Here is an 8,858-nt window from a genome sequence, read left to right on the forward strand (position 1 = left end):
TATATATATATATATATATATATATATATATATGTTTGTGTGTCTGTGTTTGTCCCTCCAACATCGCTTGACAATTGATGCTGGTGTGTTTACGTTCCCGTCACTTAGCGATTCGGCAAGAGAGGCCGATAGAATAAGTACTAGGCTTACAAAGAATAAGTCCTGGGGTCGATTTGCTCGACTAAAGGCGGTGCTGCAGCATGGCCGCAGTCAAATGACTGAAACAAATAAAAGAATAGAACACCCATAGAACATACTTAATATTGTTCTATGGGTGGTTGTATTGGGTGTATATGTAGAACAGGGAATGCTTGTTTTCATGAAGCATTTATATGATTTTGATTTTAGGTCAAATATGATATTCAGGAAGTTGACCGTTGTCAGATACTCCTTGACCATCACTTTTAGGCGGAATTTGTTGAAGATTGTAATGACTGGTACCCGGGGGTGTCAAAAGTGCACTTACAAGTTCTATTCAAATTCATAGCCCTGTCAACCCTGTACAAACCCACAATAATACCATAAAAAGAATTCTTCATTTCGACGAGCTGGAACAAACCTATCAGCTCACATAATGTGGTCGCATCAAAATTAATCCTAGTGACACAAAATTGACTATTTCGAAATTCGTAATCCAGTAAGCATTTTTATTTAAAATATCTCTTAAAGTGTTACTTTTAGTCATATTAGTGTATCTTCTGACGAAATCGATAGCTTTTCAAAGATTCTAGCTTATAGAATGCTAACACTCAACTGGATAAATTGTTTGTTTTCAATGTCTTTACGCCCTGTGATAACTGATGCGATGTTGTTTCTCAAATTCAAATTCGTATGTTTCTTCGTGTCAATGTTTATGCAAATTCGTTTTAATAACAATACAAACGTCTTTTTTTGTTAAGATTAATGAGTTCTAAATTTGGGTGAAATTTGCAAATTCTGTAACTGAGATTTATTTTGTAGTCCTTCAGTGGGATGAAAGATAGGAGTTTGCGAAGAATTCAGGTTACGTTTCAAGAAAATTTTATTGTGGTTTTGTATTGATTTCATTGTTTGTGTTGCTTAGAGTTTATTAAGTTATTGTGTGTGTCTTTTCGTACCTTCTATAGATTTTTTTGTCTTGTCAGCAAAATATACGTAAATAGATATTGCAAAATTTATTTTTAATCTTAGACTAGCTCTTATAACAATGGGAAGAGATGTATATAGATATATAGAGATATACATATGTATATATATGTGTGTATATGTATGAATGTATATGTGTGTATTTTTATATGACTATATGAAATGTTTGTCATTTTTTTATTTTGTTTACTTGCGTATACTCCAAGACATTTGTTTTTACCAGCGTACTTTAATGTACTTAAAGTATTTGTGTTACTCTTGCACTTAACACGAATAGTGATGTCTAGAAACACTGATTGAGCGTTGTACAAAATTAGCTGTGTTCCTTTTCGCTCCGATGTCAAATGCTACCGGAGGCAACTTTGCCTTCGTCTCTTTTGTGGTTTGTAAATTAAGAACTATTTGCAGGGAATAAAGTGCATTATCTGGAACGTAACCTTCCTTTATTTTTCCCCTGAACCGATTCTTATGAAGGAATATAGCAACAAAAACAAAACCACCCCAATTATGATAACTTTATGAAACCTATAATAAGGATATTGGATCACAGTTAAAGGCTTGGTTTCCCAGGAGAAATGTCGTCGATATAAAATGCGCTGTACCGGCCTAATTGGAAAAGTTTCGACTACAGCCGTAAATCGCTAACACAATTTGTAAATCAACTGAAATGGCTCAACTGGGAAATCTAATCTGTTCCTGTGTTTAACATTTTTTTCTATTATATTGTTTACCACCACTGTATAGCAAACGATCTGTCTCTGCTTATCCTTTTACGGCCATTACCAGAACCCAAGTGATATCATACAAATCCATCACCCTCAATGTACATATTCAGATAATCTAGAAAAACTAGTGCTTGATATCAGTAACTCACACGTCTTACTCTCCAAATCCCAGCACGGATTTAGACTACAACACTAAACCAGTACGCTACCCGTAGAAAAGTAGAACTTGAAATATATATGATGCTTCCACCGACAAAACCTTCTCGCATGCACCATTCTAACTATCATCAACGTTAGCCAAAGATTTTGATTTAGTTCCCCACAATCCACTCTCAAAGATATTCAACACTACCTTCAGAAGAATAAAATGCGAGACAGTAAACTACTTGTCATACTGTCACTTCCAGAACTCGCATTTTCTGACTGAAGTACGTCAGGCATCAATTCTCTTCTTCACCCTTTTGAGCTTATACCTATTCACTGCCTTATATGACATCTGGTGACTTCACATTTATATCCTATAATCATTGTCCAGGCATGTGGATAACTAAACCAGTACTGTAGAAATCACTTAGAAACCTAAATTCGAAGCTACAAATTTAATGTAGCACCTACTGCACCCAGTTTCTTCCTTCTTATTACAAACACCAAAGAAACACACAACCGATCATCATACTCAATATAAACGTTCCGCACAGAAGTCAAAAATACTAATAGTTGCATACAATACCTCCACAACATTCACAACGCGTAGATTAAATATAGTAAAAATAAAGAAAGCAAAACTTTTGAGCAAACACAGGTTCCACACTTGGCCATTAACAACAAGCAATAATGTTGAACAAAGTATACTAGATCTCTATGACAATCCTACTTTGCCTCCAGTCTTTCCGCAACAAAGCGCAATAAACCAAAAATGTAGATAAAACCACATTCTATTATCAAAGGTTGGACATATATAAATAGACTGTTCAATGCAGAGAATGTAACATAACTAGACCGTCATATTGTAACCTATACAGTTCACCGCTACATGTCAGATTTTGCTGTATCGCCCTCAAACAGGATAATGGATTGTGTTTTGCTTCATAGTTGGACTGACAGATACGTGCCATAGAACTGTTCAGTCAGTGTTTACCCAGAGTTACACAACAGGAACAGTAACAAGAACAGCATTCAGTAACAGCAAACAATGAAAATAATACATGGTCAGATTGCAACCTGATACTGCATATAAATCAAATTCTGCACGATGCATTAGGCGTCCACCTGCTAGAAATATCAGTCAAACCTTTCTCAAATCACATTTTATTGTCTCCAAAAGGAAAGGATACATTGGGTGATGTAGCCCTGGATATAAAACAGTAAGATCAGCTTTGATTATAGGTCTCCTCAATCAAGACTGACCTGGATCTAAAGAACAATAATAACATTTCATCATCTCTTGCCCGATAGCATAATGCAACAACAGTATCAACAGCCACAGCTACAGTAGCAGAAATTACAACAGCAACGACAACAACAACAACAACAGCAATTTAATTCATAACGAAATTGTTTTTCGACATCTGGAAATAGAGAGTTTTAAAAACAATTCATTTTGACTGCCTTTAGATAAGATCATATTCCGAAATATTTCCACATTGGAAATGTTAATATGTTTGTATAGACGTGACAGGGTGACAATATCATTGTAGTGTATTCCCATTGCGGATTAAAACATTTAGCATTCTGTTATGCTCTCTTGTTTAACTAAAACAAAACTAATAACATAATCACAAAAATATACGTGTTTATTCTTCGGTTTTTCTTTTGGGTATTAATTTTTTAGAATTTTTCTTGTTATTAAAGGTTTTTACTTTTATTTCTTTCTTCAGGATTTATTTTTACTCTAAGTTCGTTTTCTAATACTATTTATAAGACACATACGCACGCACGCACGCACGCACGCACGCACGCACACATACACACACACACACACACACACACACACACACACACACACTGACACAATTGTTGTTCGCATCAATACACTCATACTTAAGTACTTACATGACGTAATACATATAAATATACATATATGAGTGTGTGTACGTGTGTGTGTGTGACTGTGATTATACTGAGCATTTGTAAACACATACATATTTATGAACGATTTTGTAGATGTGTGCATATATGAAAATATGCTTGTATACATATAAGTTACGTGTGTGTGCCTGCGTGTGTGCAATACATATAGCTAGATAGTTAGATAGATAGATAGATAGATAGATAGATAGATAGATAGATAGATAGATAGATAGATAGATAGATAGATAGACAGGCAGACAGACACTCAAACAAATATATATGCCTTTTTTTAATTAACACTTGTCTTTCATTTTTACCTCTTCAATAAAAGTGAAATGTCACTGTAAACAATACATCTTCCAATGGATACTGACAGTGTAACAACGACATGTATCTCTCGTAAAACGTAGTACCCACAAGAGAAAGAAATAAGAATATTAAATAGAGAAACGGGAACAAGGTTTAACCTAACTTATGCAAGAAACGTTAAAATAAATCTTCCTAACATTTTCTTTAATATGTTAACATATTAAAGGCGGCGAGTTGGCAGAACGTTAGCACGCCGGGCGAAATGCTGAGCGATATTTCGTCTGCCGCTACGTTCTGAGTTCAAATTCCGCCGAGGTCGATTTTGCCTTTCATCCTTTCGGGGTCGATTAAATAAGTACCAGTTACGCACTGGGGTCGATATAATGGACTTAATCCGTTTGTCTGTCCTTGTTTGTCCCTTCTGTGTGTAGCCCCTTGTGGGCAGTAAAGAAATAAGAAACGTTAGCACGCTGTGCGAAATGCTTAGCGGTATTTCGTCTGTCTTTACGTTCTGAGTTCGAATTTCGCCGTGGTCGACTTTGCCTTTCATCTTTTTGGGGTCGATAAATTAAGTACCAGTTGCGTACTGGGGTTGATCTAATTAACTGGCCCCCTCCCCAAAAAATTCCGGCCTTGTGCCTGGAGTAGAAAATAATATATTAAGTAGGAGTTTTCCTCTTAACCACAAGTATTGCTTTATTTTTTGATACATACAAAGTTAAATTGCCTTCTACAACACCAAATCTTGTGAATTCTATAGAATACGCTGGCACTTAAAAATTAATAAATATAACAAAAGTAACACACAAAATATGATATAAACATTCTCGATTCCCCTTCTAATCTGAATATTCCTAAGGTGACTGAGATTCAATATGTTGGAAGCAATAATACAAAATAGAAAACATACAACCACTACTTTAGTGCAAATATCCCGCGTAACAGTCGTCAAATTGATAATAATGATATAAAGGAGCATAATATAAGATATGCTAATTCTGTACAGCTTGTTAACAGAATAACAAATGAAATCAACACTAGTCATTCTCATCCTAAAGATACTAATAATAGCCTTTAATTCAAACTATTTAAAATTCATCTATGTATATAGTAATATTGGAAAATCAAATTAGAAATTTAGAAAAAAAGTGAACACGAAGATAACATAATTAATGGCAATAATGCCCTTAATAAATGAGCAACGATGGTTAACCATACAATTTCTGACTCGTATGAACACAAGACAAATTCACAAAATAGTGTCTTAAATTGTAACTGTAAAACAATTTCCATTGTCCCCTTTGAGGTAGCTGTTTAATACACAACATTATCTACAGATTTAGTCTCATTGCGTCAACAGATTTCAGCTGCTAATTCTGATTTCTTTAAATGCCGTTACGACTTACATATACACAGCTTTAGGAATAAAAATAAATACGTAAATCAACATATTTAATTTTAACTTTCTTTATACAAAATATGAACTAATACAAAATACGAACTACACTAGCATAGCAATATCCACTTCTTAGCATGGAAATAAGAGAAATCGTTCAAATTTTATTAAAAGAACATTCTATCCAAGTAAAATAGTAAATGATGCTCAAGTATATCCTTTCAGTTAACTCAAATATTATTAAATGCAACCATAGTTAGCAAGATAAAAGAATATGGAAGCTTTTCAAATAACAGTGGGATAAAAGTACTTTATCTTCATCATGTAAAAAAACGAAACATATACTTGTAAATTTCTATTATAAGCATTATATTTTATTCATATTCATATATCCTATTAACTAGAACGATGTGTAAGTAAGTGTACACATTAATTCCAAATACATAACCAAATGATCAAATAAATTAATTTCATTTAAACTAGAATTGAATATTGGTTCAGAAGTTACAGCTCTTTTACCCACAACTTTCTCCCACTCTTACTTCCTGTTTCTGTTGTGCCTGTAATTCAAAGGGTCAGCCTTGTCACACTGTGTCACGCTGAATATCCCCGAGAACTACATTAAGGGTACACGTGTCTGTGAAGTGCTCAGCCACTTGCACGTTGATTTCACGAGCAGGCTGTTTCCGTTGATCAGATCAACTGGAACCCTCGACGTCGTAAGCGACGGAGTGCCAACAACTCTTTCACTAGTTTTAGCTCGAGAACCATGGCTTTGCTAGTACAACGTTAATTGGTGCTATTGCACTTTCATTCATCCTTCTTTTTGAGCTGAAATTTGGTGAATGAGGGAATTTGACGCTACTAACCTCCTTTGCACTTCATGCTATGAAGTTGGTTCATCTGTGACTCTTGACAATAAGAGATCCAGTTTTGTCTTCAAAACATCTACGTCCACTCCATGTAGGTCTTTCAATTCCTTTGAAAGGATATTGAGAAACTGTGGGCTCTTGAATTTAAAGCTACTGCAATATCTGGTCCTATATTTTGATGGCAAGAATAGGATCTTTAGCTCTATGTAGTAGCACCGTGTTCTGATGTTAATATAACTTAATAATGTCAGAGTTGAGTACAAGTCCTCCTAGGAACTTCCAGGTGTATATTACAGCATATCTTTCATACCTTCGTTCTAAGGGGTAAAATTTTAACCTTGACCTGTGCCTACAGCAGATGAACTCATCTGCTGTAGAGAGAGTATTTTCTTACTGTAGCTTCGTTGGATTGATTCGAGTTTTGCTATTAACTTTATACAATGCAGTGACCATAGTTAAGGTCAATAGTCAAAATGATTTAGGAATAATGTCCTCCAGAGGACTATTATGTCTTCCTGTTCAATTGTTCAGAAAGTTCCATGAATTATGCGGCTAGCTGCCTACATTTCATTGCCAACTTAGTAATATGCACATGGAACGATGCATCATCACTTATTTCAATGCTCAAGTCACTCACTAATTGTGATCCTGGGACTGCAATCCCTCCTGGTCCAGTTTATTTTGTCTACATTGCATTTAACTGTGTCTGCTGATATCATGCTTTCATCGTATGGAATTTGCAAAGGTCAAAGATCTGTTCTTGATTCCACTGTTATACCCCGCGAAGATTCATTTTGGGAGCCATCATCTCTAGCAAATACAGAATGTCATATTTCTTTTCAATGATCATACACATACTAATCTTACGAGTCTCCTGATGTCTGCTGTAGCAGCAGAATCAATGACTGCAACGGCCCATACGACTTAGCAGTATAGGTAGCATGGATATAATTCCCTTATAACTAGCGATCGATATCAATTTTCCGGCGGAGAAGTGTGTAGATATGATTTTTGAGGGTGATGTAATATTCTGCAATGTAGGTACTAATGATCATGTACTTTTCATAAAACTGACATGTGAAACTGTTTTGCTCCATCAGATCAGTTACAATGACTTCCACTTTAAAAGAAAACAAAACATTGAACGCTGAAATGGATGAACTAAACCCACCCAAATTTCAAGGACCTACGACCGTATAAGAACGGTGATGGTAGATGTTGTTGATGCTAAAATATAGGCAATACGGAACGCTCTCCACAGCCTTGTTGAGTATTGTCATAATTGTTGTCACTACATTCCCTTTACTTTTATATTTCGTTATATACGAGATCGACTCCAAACTATATTGACTTCGTTTTCGAAAAACTTAGATAAGCTGATATATTGGAATTGTCTCATTTTCTGCACATTTTAGATCTTTAGCATCTACTGACGGAGTTTTTATCTTCTAACTGCAAGGATAGTCTCAGTTAACTGAAATTTTTCAAATCAGTGACGTATGTCAAAATATAGGTATATATATATATATATATATATATATAGAACAAGGCCAAACTTTTACCATAAAAACTAACTTTGGATGTGCATCGGAGAATTTGATTTACTTAATTACATGCTCAGGATGCAAACGGCAATATATTGGACACACAAAAAACAGCCTACGTCAGAAGATGGTGGTGCACAAATCTCAAATTAGAATTCTGGAATACAGGAAAATATCTGTCAACTAACACATAGACAAGTGTGCATCCAATAAATATCCCAAATTCACATCTTTTCCATTATACAAATTCAAAGACAGTGCTAGCCAAAATGAACGCATTAGCAAGGAAATACATTTCATATGAAAGTATCGACCGAATCTAAATTCTTTAAGCTCGAAGCACTGAAACTATATGTATATTATTCATAAGAAATAAAGCTAAGCGATTAAATAAATCCATTTCTGTGAAGACCTCAGGGAAGATAACTTTACGACGACTATTATTGCTACTACCGCTTATTTGACTACTCCGGCCACTTATTTTGAAAGCAATTTTGACCACACTACTCAATTTACCATCACAGACAACAGCTGAAATTACTACTAGCAATGCCACGAAGATTAATGGAAATTACCACGTGCTCTTACAGGAAAAAGAAAAGTACACTATGAACGTTAATTTTATTAATAATCTTTTTTCTCTACACATTTAATTTAAGTACATACTTTTGATGAAGTTTATAAACAACCGAAACATGTAAAACAAAACCCTTTTTTAAATGTATTTATATAAAGAAATTTAAATGTACATAATTTTAAATAAGTAGCATTTTCGTTCTTCATTTTCATATATATATATATATATATATATATATAT

Source organism: Octopus bimaculoides, chromosome 1, assembly GCF_001194135.2.
Source record: "Octopus bimaculoides isolate UCB-OBI-ISO-001 chromosome 1, ASM119413v2, whole genome shotgun sequence".
NCBI lineage: Eukaryota > Metazoa > Mollusca > Cephalopoda > Octopoda > Octopodidae > Octopus > Octopus bimaculoides.